The sequence below is a fragment of the Oryctolagus cuniculus genome, chromosome 6 (assembly GCF_964237555.1).
Source record: "Oryctolagus cuniculus chromosome 6, mOryCun1.1, whole genome shotgun sequence".
NCBI classification, from domain to species: domain Eukaryota; kingdom Metazoa; phylum Chordata; class Mammalia; order Lagomorpha; family Leporidae; genus Oryctolagus; species Oryctolagus cuniculus.
In genome coordinates this window covers 151,250,971-151,265,233 of record NC_091437.1, presented here as the reverse complement: position 1 = coordinate 151,265,233, position 14,263 = coordinate 151,250,971, and positions in this window count along the sequence as shown.

Below are 14,263 nucleotides of genomic sequence, written 5' to 3'. Positions count from 1 at the left end.
ACTGGCCTACTTACAACTATTTTCAAAATGCTGTTGAAGCTCATCCCTCCTGTGCTAGGATTCTCTAGTTCAAATCTGTATATACACAAAGTCTCCGTTTGTGATGCTCTTCACCCGTCTTGTCATTAGGTCCATGTTCTGGCCGACCAGTTATTTGTATTCTGAATCTGTCAGTAGAGTCACTAGGACTCACTTCTCTGTGGTGCCCACCAACTTAAAAAGTAGGGTATCCATCTCCTCCCAAGCCCTTGCAGAATGGACAAAGCAAGGATTATGTTCTTAAATCCTCTGCTAAGGCTCATGTTGATTTGCTATTCAGCCCTTTGAGAACAAATGCTCAATTCTAATAGCTTAGAATCCACACATCTGTTTTATCATCGACTGTCCATGACCCCAATTTGTTCAGAAAAGCTCCCAAGTTGTCCATGAAAGAGCCCACGGATGGCCATTCTGAAATCCAGACACTCAGCTCGCTAAGATACCGTGAGGAAACAAATCTCATCAACTTATTTGAAAAGAACACATGCTTAGCCTCAGGGAGCAGGTGCATTTGTTGGGATGGGGCAGCCCTTGCTGCAGTAATAGAGATGTCAGGAAAGGTTTAACCTAATAGGACATTTCCTTTCATATGTGGAAGTCGAGGATGGATCAAACAACACTATTCCGTCTCATTCTTTTGTCATCTGGCATCGTGTTCCCCAAGGTTGCTTTGCAGAAAAAGAAGACTAGAGCAGACATATGAGCAGATACTCATGTGACTCCAGCATGTGAAATGTTGGAGAGAAAAGGAATATTTGTTGGCACTGGCCATCTCTGGCATCACGAATGTTGCTCTTTGTGGTCTCAAGATCATATCTCCCCTGTCCCATGCTTAGAAACCTTAATCTTCCACCTTTGTATACTTAGCATTTATAGAATCCTTCACACTGAAGTCGTTGGCCAGATTCCATTAGCATCAACCACTGTTGTCATAAAGGCCAGCACAATAACCTAGATGTTCCCAAATATTGCTTAAGACGTCCCTTTCATGTGTTTGGAAAAAATAAAACACATCGAATCCTCTGACCGCTGTCGGATAAGAACTCTCCGTTCCAAACAGCCTGATTGAGTAAGTCTGATTAATGAATTTCTGAAGCTATTTTTGTTGATCCTCCTACCTTCAACGCCATAACTGGCCTGTGGCAACATGTGTCTAGATTAACGAGGCTCTCGGCAGCTAGTGGAAAAGCGTTCATTATTTTAATTACCCACACCTTTATTGAGGGCACCATGGGGCTGTGGGGATGGCTAGGAAGCATCCATGCTGGGATAAAGCCTTGTTCAGTGCTGATCAACCAGACAGGTTGTCCCTGCAGGATGCAAGGTGAGGAGCTAGGAGAGAGAAGTAGATTCACAGTGACAAAACAACGAAGGAATGTGCAGTGTGATTACCCAATTGCATGCCAGATGTGCACGTATGTATTGAGCACCTGGCTTGGATAAACCCATAAATGCAAGCACCTCCTGCAATTCCAGATCCCTTGATCCTTGTGCAACTTGGGACCACTCTCTCCTAAGTCAGTGGGCATGGACTAGATGGATCCTCATCAGGATCAAACAACAGAGCACCAAGTCCACCCTTCCCCCAGACCTATCTGGGCTCCCAACTTGGGCCCAGGAGTTCGTGATGACCAGCCTGTCCAGTTTGTCTGGATGTCTTACTTCACCTCCACTATCCCCCATCCTGCTGCTGGTCCTTCTTCTGAGCCCTACACCCAAGGAGGGGTCTCTCCTGCTCCTTCTTGCTGCCCCTCCTGCCCAGCTCTGCCTAGTGCTGTTCTCAGTCACCACACGGCTGGGCTCTGTGCACGGCTTATCATCTTGACTGTGGTGCTCTCATCTTGGCCTTCACTACCCATTGCCTTCTAAACCCTACGGGGGACAGGGATCACGGGGGACAAGGATGGTCCTCTTGAGTTCACGGCACTTGGGAGGCAAGACGTTCTCGAAGAACAATCATCAGAGAAAAGAGGGCTCAGCACTTTCTAAATTAGTCTTTCGCAAACTCACTTGGTCATGAGAATCACTTGGGACCTTCAAAAGGCACAAACTCCAAGACTCCACCCAAGAAAATCTGAGGTGATGCGGCCGGTGCTGTGGTGTAGCAGGTAAAGCTGCCACCTGCAGTGCCGGCAGCCCATATGGGTGCCAGTTTGAGTCCCAGCTGCTCCACTTCCGATCCAGCTCTCTGCTATGGCCAGGGAAAGCGGTAGAAGATGGCTCAAGTCCTTGGGCCCTGCACCCACTTGGGAGACCCAGAAGACGCTCCTGGCTCCTGGCTTCGGATCGGTGAAGCTCCAGCCATTGCTGCCAACTGGGGAGTGAACCAGCAGACAGAAGACCTCTCTCTCTCTCTCTCTCTCTCTCTGCCTCTCTCTGTGTAACTCTGACTTTCAAATAAATAAATAAAACATTTTTAAAAAAGATTTAAAAAATAAAAGAAAAAGAAAACCTGAGGTGAGCCCCAAACATTTTCAACAACAGGAGAGATCACCATGAGGCAGGTTTGGAAAGCACTCAGAAAACAACAATATGACAATAGTAGTGACCAATGATTAAACTTCTGTAAGCCAGTCAAAGTGCTAAGACATTTACAGGTACTGACTCATTGAATTATATCACCAAGCCTTTTTAGAGATATGCTAAATTCCCATTCTACTAATGAAAAATTGGGATCCAGATCCACTGACAAATTGCTCAATCAAATATTTAGATGAATCAAATCATCATCTGCCTGGCTCCTAGCTCAAATCATCTAAAATAACCTACTGCTAAAAGCTAAATACCATGGAAATAATGCAGAACCAGTAGTCCCTGAGCTTTCTGTGATCCAGTCCAATGTCAAGAAAAACTTCCAAGCATTCAGGGTGAGCATTTGGTTGAATGGTTAGGACCTTGCTTGGAGTCTCTATATCCCATGCTGGAGTGCCTGAGTTTTCATCCCAGCTATATCCCCAGTTCCAACTTCCTGCTAATGCACACTCTGGGAGGTAGCAGGTGACAGCTCAAATGGTTGGGTCTCTGCACCTATGTGGGAGACCTGGATTGAATTTCCAACTTCTGGCTTTGACCTGCCCATCCCCAGCCATTACAGGCATTTAGGGGAGTGAACCAGCAGACAGGCGCTCTCTCTGTTTCTTTCTGTTCCTCTCTCTCTTGTTCTCCCCACTCCCCGCCTCTCAAATAATTTATTTTAATTTCAAGCATGTACTTCCAATATACAACTATGCACTTTTTTAAAGATTTGTTCCATTTATTTAATTGGCAGAGTGTACGACTATGTGTTTTTAATTTATACACACATACTATTTGTCTGATATATTTTAATAAAACATAAAAGCAATTTGCATAATATAAACACTCTCTGTACAAAAGGAAGATGAAAACAGAGAACTTCACCTGCAGCTTAGAAACCTCTTTGTGCCCTTTTGACAGTAATTCTGCCCCCAAGGGGAGTGATGACCCTAACTTTCCAATTCATTGTGCTTGGGTTTTCTTTTTAACCTCATTTAATAGTATTAGACCAGAGGCAGCCTTTCGTGTATCTGGCTCTTTTTGCTCAGAATTTCATTCTCGAAATTTGTCCAGACCACTCAGGGTTGTCAAGGATCATTCATTCATCCAGTATTCCCTTGTGGGGATACACAACAAAGTTACCCACTATAGTTTTGGTAACATTTGGACAACTTCCAGTGACAGGGTATTAAGAATAGGGTTACTGCAAACATCTCAGGGTGTGTCACTCAGTGAACATGCAGATGCATTTCTGTTGAATATATGCCTAGAATGGAGCTGCTGGGTCATTCGCAGTTTTTATGCTCTGCTTTCTTCCCACTTGCAAATTGTGGGATTCCCAGCTGCTGCACATCCTTGCCAGCTCTTGGTGCTGTCTATCTTTCCATTAGCCATGTTGGTGCATGTTGGAAGGTATCCCATTGTGGTTTACAAGTTTCTTTTGATAATTAGTCACTGTCTCATTGTTACTGAATCATGGGTTTTATCCTTCAGGACCCTTCTTCTAAAGGACACCTTAGGTGTAGGCTTGTATTTTCTCAAATGCCACTGCTGTAACTCTCTCTTGACCATCATTTGTCACCTTTAGGCTAATCCTCCACCTTGCGGCGCCGGCACACCAGGTTCTAGTCCCAGTCGGGGCGCCGGATTCTGTCCCGGTTGCTCCTCTTCCAGGCCAGCTCTCTGTTGTGGCCCAGGAGTGCAGTGGAGGATGGCCCAAGTGCTTGGGCCCTGCACCCCATGGGAGACCAAGAGAAGCACCTGGCTCTTGCCATCAGATCAGCGTGGTGCGCCGGCCGCAGCGCGCTGGCCGCAGCGGCCATTGGAGTGTGAACCAAGGGCAAAAGGAAGACCTTTCTCTCTCTCTCTCTCTCTCTCTCACTGTCCACTCTGCCTGTCAAAAAAAAAAATGAAACAATTTGGACCCCTTGAGTATACGTTCGCTCATTATTTAAAATACTTTTCCAAAATAGAGATTCTCATTGCACAAAATGATTTCAGGCTCACTTCTATAGAGTTACAAAATACTGTAGAGATTCTGTACAATTATCTGCATTAATGATTTCCTATTGTGCTCTGTGCTCTTGTGATTTTAACCTCTTTAATGAGTAGCATGCTAATTTCATGTGAGACATCAACTTGGGAAATTTACCTAATTTTATTCATTCCCTCTCTAATCCAAATACCAAAGATGTTGTTTTTGTCGAGAAATTCATTGACTATCAATAATACATTCTTTTCTGGTGCACTTTTCCTTTAAAGGCGCACAAGAAAGTGCTTTCCAATACATTTCCTTACTGAATGAAGGATCTAGGAATAGCATAAGCTGAAATATGTTGGAGACATCTGTAGTTTCAAGACAATTGTGTTGCAACCCTCTCATACTAAATTGTCTGTTTTAAGGACTGTTTCTTCTTAACTCTTCAGTGATACAGTCTATGAATATTCCAACAGTAATTAGTCACCACTGTGTCCATTTTAATGTGTTATTATGTAATTTTCATATATTTCTTAAGGTATTTTCACCCTAGGGAGAGGGGTGTTTGACCCATGAATGATGGCCTTTCACATTAATGCTTAAATAACAAATTCACAATGAACAAATTTAATCAAGTTTTGTAAAGGAATGGATTGAACATCGTGTGATTTTAAACAGTTGAAAAACATAGTTTTTAATGTCTTGCCAAGCAGAGTGGCCTCACACTCTCATTAACTATATTGAGATCCAGCATTCACTCAAAGAAAGCCATTGGTGACAGTGGAAAAACTACTGTATTTCAAATAGCCTTCTTAATAATTTTTAGGTCTTTTGAGCAATTTTGTGATTGATAAAATAATCATCAATTAATTTAATCTTGTGTGGGCCCAGCGCTGTGGCACAGCAGGTAAGGCCGCCACCTGCAGTGTCAGCATCCCATTTGGGCACTGGTTTGAATCCTGGCTGCTCCACTTCCGATCCATCTCTCTGCTATGGCCTGGAAAACACCACGAGATGCCCCAAGTCCTTGGACCCCTGCATCCCAGTGGGATACCTGGAAGAAGCTCCAGGGTCCTGGCTTTTGATTGGTGCAGTTCCAGCCATTGCGGCCATTTGGGGAGTCAACCAACGGATGGAAGACTTCTCTCTCTCTCTCTTTCTCTTTACTTCTGCCTCTCTGTAACACTGCCTTTCAAATAAGTAAATCTTTTAAAAACTTTAATCTTGTGATGAGCTGAAAAGCAACAAGCACCAGGAGTGGTGGACACATCAAGTCAGCCATTCCCTACTGTTCCTTGGGCTTGCATCATTAATACTGTCCTCGGCCTGCAGCTCCTTCACAGGAACCATCTAAATCACTTGTCCATTTTGTGAGGATTAGTCAAATTGAAATGAGATACCTTGAGCTGTAAATCCACTTAACTGGGCAAGTAGACATGCAATAAATCGCAAGCTGGCCAAAGGCTTTAAGAGGCATAAAAATTTTCCATTTCAGAAAATTCTCTGAAAAATTCACTGAGGAGTTCTTGCGACTCGGGAGTGCTCCTCTGCACTTCACGTGGAGTCTTGAAGGTCAGTGATCTAAGTGTTCCCAGAAAGCATCTTGTCAGCCTTCTCATCTGAGGAACCAAGGCCCCCAGAGGAAGAACAGAGGCCAGGTACGCAGATGACTTAGCACGCAGGCCCTGGAAACACAGAGTGCAAGTTCAGACCCCAGTCTCTGCCTCTTCCTCTTTGCATGCACTTGGGCAAATTGTCTCTAAGCCTGTTTCCTCATCTGGATATCCAAACATAGAAAGCTTTACTGTATGCAAACCATAACTCAACAAACCCATTTTAGGAAGGAAAGAAAGTAGGGAGGAGGGAGAAGGGAGGACGGAGAGGGGAGGGGAGGAAGAAGGGAACAAAGCTGAGATTTCCAAGTGTGCCTGGAGGGTCCCAGGACTAACATCTCTGTCTTGAAGATCTCCATATCACTGGCTTGCTCAGCCAGGCAGGTAGTAGATGTTCAAGGTCATTACTATGATAGCAAGCTGAATGGTGGCCCTAAAAGGATACATCCGCGTCCTGATCCCTGAAACTGTGAATCTGACCTTATTTGGAAAAAGAGGCTTTGCAGATGCAATTTTGTTAAGGATCTTAAGATGAGAACATCTTTGGATTATGCAGGTGGACGTTCCACCTCACCACAGACTTGCCTGTAAGAAGACACAGAGACACAGAGGAGAAGGCCATGTGAAGATGGAGACAGACAGATTGGAGCTCTGCAGCCCCACACCAGGTGGTGCCAAGGACTGCTGCAGCCAGGAGGAACTGGAAGAGATGGCAAAGGGGTCCTCCCTAAAGGGTTCAGAGTGTGTGGCCTGTTGAGGCTTTGATTTGGAACTCCTTACCTCTGGACTGTGAAGGAATACATTTCTGCTGTGTGAAAGCCAAGAAGTTGGTGCTAACCTAACGGCTCAGGAAACTCTTTCACTGGTCTTGCCAGCTCCACATAGTCATTGACATTACCTGATTCATGGTTTCCAAACTTGGGCTCTACAGAGCCAGCTAAGGCCTCTCAGCTTAAAGTAACAGGCATAGTACCTATGATATACTTGCTGGCATTTCTCAGATTTCTCTTCAGGGACCTACAGTTTTAAAAAAATCTAAAAGTAAAGGGCTGGCATTGTGATATAGCAGGTAAAGCCACTGTCTGTGATGCCAGCATCCCACATGAGCGCCAGTTCCTGTCCCAGCTGTTTCATTTCCAATCCAGCTCTGCTCCCAATTCCAGATTTCTGCTAATGTGAATCCTGGGAGGCAGAACTTGATAGCACAGGTACTTGGACCTTGCCACCCACGTGGGAGACTAGATTGAGTTCTGGGTTCTTGGCTTCCATATGGCCCAACACTGGCTACTGTGCACATTTGGAGAGTAAACCAGCAGATGGGCGATATCTCTCTCCTCTGTCTGTGCTCTTCCATTAAAGAAAGAATCTTTTTTAACAACGCTGTAATATTCACAAAGTTCTTAGAACAGAGACTACAGAATAGTTCTAAGATGACCATTTATTTTTTAAATTAAAAACTAATAGAAAAATACCTTTGAGGAACTTCTAACGAATTCAGAATTCTGTGTCAAAAAATTACATCTTAATGTATCAAATCGCTTCTACCAAGAGGAAAAGTTGTTTTTCTGCAGAAGTTCCGCCTGACGATTCTAAAGACCTAACAGGCGCCTCCCCAGCCCAGGGCAGTGTGGATAGAAAGTCTGATGAGTCAAGGGACACCCTGAGGGCACCCCTGGTTGGTAGACAGGCAAAGTGCTTCCTCTCTGGCACAGGCAGGTGCATGATGGGCCTGCCTGGGGAGCAGGTTCACGTCAAGCCCCTGGCACAGAGCGAGGATTGAGTAACTGCCCTCCTATTTCTGTGTGCTTCCCTCAACAAGGGCTGGAATTATCCCAACGCTGTGAGCAGGCCTCCCCAGGCTATGGCCCCATGGGTCACTAGCCTGGATCTAACTCCTGTAACACTAACCGGCAGGCCTCTAGCTTATGTCAGCTGATCTCAGACTCCTTTCAGTCCTTCCAGCAAAAACAGCAATAATAATAATGAGCACCAATGCTGTGTCAGGCTCCCTGCTGTGAGGTACAGGAACACAGACGTGAGCTCATGGGGAACCGAAGTTAACAAACAGAGCATCACAAGCCTTATTAGCTGGGAGCACAAACTCAAGAACTTGGAGTAGTGGGGGCGTACAGTAAGCACAGAGCCCTTGCTATGTGCCAAACACAACACCTTATATTCCCATGGATCAGCGCAGTCACCTCTAACAACCACTCTAGGAGGTGCACAGCATGTCCCTAATTTACTGTCAAGAAAAATGAAGAAAAAGGAGGTGAAGAAACTCATTTAAATTCACACAGCAAACATTCCAGGGGGATTAAGATGGCAGAGTAGGTGGGGGAGCTTGCTGCTCTAGTCTAGGAGAATATAGTTTTAAAAAGTGGAAAAATTAGGGAGAAAACAGCAGAGGAAACTACGCAAACTGGAGGAACACAGTGGACCTACAAGGAGGGTGAGGACACCCACAACTCAGGTCCCCAGCAGCTGAGAGCCTCAGCACCAGCGTTGGAGTATGAGGTGAGACCAGACTGAAGCCCAAGCCACTGGTGGAAAAGCCACAGGAAGAGCCTAGAGGTAATGCAGCTTGGAGCCCCATGAGGGTTAGTATACCTGCCAAACTAGAGAAAAAACAAAGGTGGGGGCACGTTTTCTCTCTCCCCAATCACCCTGCAACTGCGTCCTGTAACAAGCTAATAGAGAGTAGGTGCCATTTTGCACATACATAAAAGCTGTGCCAGCTTGTGTCTGCACCCAGCAACCAGCCAAGTGGAGACTCCTGAGTCAGGAGGGGCTAACAGAAAGGAGGCTGGGAGCTCATGACTGTGGTAGGCTTGTGTGCCAGGACTGTGAAAACACTGATGCTGCATGGGAGGACTAAGGGTGTGTCTAGGACTTTGGACAGTCACTGTGGGAGGTTCCACATGATCAAGGCTCCCTGGTTACCTGGCAAGGGGCATTGCTGTGGAATCTGTGGTTACACTGAGGACCACACAGATCCTTGGTGTGGTCCTTGTGGCAGAGCAAATGAATAATATACCCACTGATGCTAGCACTCAGGCACTGGTCTCCTTTGAGGAGAGGAGCTCAGCTGAGTCTACACCAACAGACAAGAACAAACCTTCCCTCTGATAAAGACAGAGAGAGAGAATTTACCACACCAAACCTGGGTGTGTAACTTCAGACACGCCCTTCACCCAGGAGCACTGAACAGAGCTCCTTGGCCACACTCACCACACGCCTCTAAGTATTCCCTGAAAGCTAATTCCACTAATTCAATCAGACATAGTCCAAAGATAAAAGCTGCAACAGCGAAAAAAAAACGAAGAAGAAACTGACAAATATCTCCACAAATACCAAATAACAAATGCACCAATTCAAGAAACAAGAATAAGGAACACAATATAATGTCCCCAAAAAACACAACACTTCAATACTAGATTGTGAAGATGATGAGATTGAAGAAATGCCAAAAATGGAATTCAAAAAATTGATCGTAAGATTACTTAGAAGTAATCAGAAGCAAATGCACAAACTAATAAAATCCGTACATGACATGAAAGAAAATTTCTGCCACGAAATTGAGATCTTAAAGAGAAATCAAAATGAAATCTTAGAAATGAAGAATTGAATAGAACCAATTAAAAATGCAGTGGAAAGCCTTAACAATAGAATTGGTGAAGCAGAAAGAATATCCAACTTAGAAGACATACTATAGAAATTATACAGTCAGACTAAACACAAGAAGAAATTACAAAACTAAAAAACACTGTTGGTAATCTACAGGATACTATTAAACAATCCAAAATATGGATTCTAGAAGTTCCTGAAGGTGTGGAAAGAGAGAAAGGATTAAAAGGTCTTTTTAGTGAAATAATAACAAAAAATTTCCCTAATTTGGAGAAAGAAAGGGAAATCCAAGTACAGGAAGCACATAGAACTCCTAATAGACATGACCAGGAAAGATCTTTACCATGACACATTGTAATCAAACTCTCCATAGTAAAACATAAGGAAAAGATTCTAAAATGTACATGAGAGAAATGCCAGATTACTTTCAGAGGATCTCCAATTAGATTCATAGCAAACATCTCATCAGAAACCCTATAGGCTAGGAGAGAATGGCAAGATATATTCCAAGTCTTAAAAGAAAAGAACTGTCAACCCAGAATACTAAACCCTGAAAAGCTCTCATTTATGAATGAAGGTGATACAAAGACCTTCCATGACAAACAGAAATTGAAAGAATTTTTTTCAATTTTAACCACCTGTCCAGCCATGCAGAAGATGCTTAACGATGTGCTGCACACAGAAACGTAGAAACACGGCCATCACTACAAAAGAAGGTAAAGGAAGGAAATCTCCCAGTAAAAGATCAAAGGAAGTTCAAAGTATAAATTAGGAATATTTTTGGAAAAATGGCAGGACAAAGTCATTACTTATCAATAGTCACCTGCAGTTAAAATAAACTCTGCAGTTAAAATAAATGGACTGGTTGAATGGATTAAAAAACAAAACCTATCAATTTGCTGCCTACAAGAAACACATCCACCAACAAAGATAGATGCAGACTGAAAGTGAGAGGATGGAAAAAGATTTTCCATGCTAACAGAAACCAAAAAAGAGCTCATGTAGCCATCCTAATATCAGACAAAATAGACTTTAACACAAAGACTGTTTAAAAAGACAAAGAAGGGCACTGTGTAATGATTAAGGGATCAATTCAACAGGAAGGCGTAACTATTATAAATGTACATGCATCTAATTACAGGGAACCTGGCTATTTAAAGAAATATTAAGGAATCTAAAGGGAGACATAGACTCTAGTACAACAGTAATGGGGGACTTTAATACCCCACTTTCAGCAATGGACAAATCAACCAGACAGAAAATCAGCAAGGAAACAATAGAATTAATTGACACTATAGACCAAATGGACCTAACAGATAAGTACAGAACTTTTCATCCTACAGATGCAGAATACACATTCTTCTCAGCAGTGCACAGAATTTTCTCTAGGATTGACCACATGCTAGGCCATAAAGGAAGTATCAGCAAATTAAAAAAAAAAATCGAAATCATACCATGCATCTTCTTGAACCACAACTGAATGAAGCTGGAAGTCACCAACCTAGGAATCTCTAGAATATTTGCAAACACATGGAGACTGAACACCATGCTCCTGAATGAACAGTGGATCATAGAATAAATCAAAAGAGAAATCAAAAAATTTCTGGAAACAAATGAAGATGGCAATACAATATATCAAAACTTATGGAATACAGCAAAAGCAGTGTTAAGAGGAAAGTTTATAGCAATTGGTGCCTACATCAAGAAACTGGAAAAGCATAAAATAAATGAGCTATCAATGCAGCTCAAGCATCTAGAAAAACAACAGCAAACCAAACCCAAAACTAGTAGGAGAAAAGACAATCAAAATTAGAGAAGAAATAAATAAAATTTAAACCAAAAAAAAAAAATACAAAAGATCAACAAACAGAAAAGAAAGATCAAGAAACTTAACAATAATAAAACAATCCAGTGAATAAATGGGGAAAGTACTTAAACAGACATTTTTCAAAAGAGGAATCCAAATGGCCAACAGACACAGGAAAAACTGCTCAAATCACTAGCCATCAGGGAAATGCAAATCAAAACCACAATGAGGTTTCATCTCACCCCCATTAGAATGGCTTTCATTCAGAAATCAACAAACAACAAATGCTGGTGAGGATGTCAGGGAAAAGGTACCCTAAACCACTGTTGGTGGGAATGTTAACTGGTAAAACCACTAAGGAAAACAGTTTGGAAATATCTCAGAAATCTGAATATAGACCTACCATATGACCCAGCCATCCCACTCCTCAGAATTTACCCAAGAGAAGTGAAATCAGGATATGAAAGAGTTATCTGCACACCATATTTATTGGAGCTCAATTAGCCATAACTAAGACAGGGGATCAACCTAAATGCCCGTCAACTGAAGACTGGATAAAGAAATTATGAGATACATACTCTATGGAATACTACCTAGTGGTAAAAAAATGAAATCTGGTCATTTGCAACAAAATGGATGCATCTGGAAAACATCATACTTAGTGAAATAAGCCAATCCCAAAGGGACAAATACCAAATGTTCTCCCTGATCTGTGATAACTAATAGAGCACCTAAAAGGAAATCTGTACATGAGAAATTGACACTTTGAGAAGCAATGACTTGAATATCCCTTGTCTTGACTGTGGAAGAATGGTTTTATTTCTCTTCTTCATACTATTTGTTGAACTCTTTTTCTAACATAGAGTTAATCATATGTGTATAAAGTCAATTGAAAATAGATCTCATAAAATATAAAGGTGGGAATAAGAGAGAGAGGAGGAAGTTTGTAAAGTTGTATAGTTCTGCATACATTCCTATGGAATTACTTCTAAGGGTACAGTTTAAAAACTTGCCCTGGGACCCCAAATCCCATTAAGCTGGGTGGTAAAAAATGCCACCTTAAGTGTTAAAAAGTGTTAAAGTGACCATATAAAGTGTTAAAGTGATCCTATAGATAGGATTGAATGTTAAAGGGATCATAAAAATAAGATCAAATGTCTGGTAATCATAATAGAATTAAAAAGGAGAGAATGTCCCAACATGGGAAACAGTCCACAAAGCAGACTCATAGAATGGCAATCGCTTTAAATTGCACTCTGACCTCAGAATCAGCCCTTAAGGCATTCTGGTCCAGCTGAAAAGCCAATGAGAGTATTTCAGACATTGAAAGCGAATACATTGTGGCCAAAAAATAAAATGTCCTACATGAACGATCTCTAAGAGAGAGATACCAGTGGAAATAAGTAGCCATCAAAGAGGAATGTACTTTTCTCTAAAGGGAGGAGAGAACTTCCATTTTGCTATGGCCTTATCTAAATACTGATGGAGATTGTGGATTCAAAAGACTTCCATAGCCTTGGCAGCTCATGTCAAGAGCTTCCAGTGATCACTAACATCATACATAAGAGTGTTAATTGTTAAATTACCAACAAGAGCCACTGTGCATTTATTTCCCATGCAGGACTTCGGTCCTCAGTGAATTGTATTATGAGAATCAACTGTAAAACTTGTTCTTGAACAGCGCGTGTGTGTGTGTGTGTAAATTGTTAAAATCCTTACTTAGTATCAAGTTGGTCTTCTGTGTGTAAAGTTAATTGAAAATGAATCTTAATGGAGAAGGCCTCTGGGAATGGGAGAGGGAGGAGGAGGAGGGGTCGGAGTGTGAGTGGGAGGGCAGCTATGGTGGGAAGAATTACTATATTCCTAAAGTACTTACGAAATTTGTATTCATTAAATAAAAGGTTTCTTTGGGGAAAAAAAGAGAAAAAAAGAAATAAAGACTCCATAATTTGGCCCTAAGATAAGTAAATAAATATAAATAAATGAAAACATTCACACAGCTAGTGGCTGGTAGAATCGATGTGCATCTCGGAGGAATCCAGAACCTACAATTTGAGCCATCACACTGCCTGTCAGGTGGAGCCTTGGAGTCCATTGTATTTCAACTTTGAGTCCCGATTCCTCGACTCTAGAAAAGAGTGGTGAGCACTCGCTGTATCCCTGCAAGGAGAGAGGAGCTCATCTTGCCCGCGGAAGGCCCTGCTGCTCAGGGTCTTTGCTCTATGGTAGAGTGAAATTTCAAGGCTCATGTTCTGCGGGTGCAGACCTGAGTCACACTCTGCCTGCATCAGTCTCAGTCCAGTTCACCCCGATTCAGGCCCAGTAGGATGAGCCCTTACGTCTGACATTACAACCCATATGCATCCCTGTTCTGGAGACGGGGGCTGACGTCCCCATTCCACGGGTAGAGAGAGTGGGCAGCAGAGTCAAGAGCTCTCCTTACATCACCTAACAAGTGAGATTACTCAAGATGTCATGTCTTTTCCACTGTGCCACCTGGGCTGTGAAGTCGCTAGAGACAAACCCTAGAACCCAGACAATTTAGGGCTTGTTCTGCTTTAAAAGGCCAAAAACTGATGGTCAGAAATAACAAATAACAATCATAATAGTTGAAAGTAATGTTTGCTAAGCTCTTTGCACGTTTCAAGCACCGTGCAAAACACGGGACCTCACTTGACTCCTCTGAAT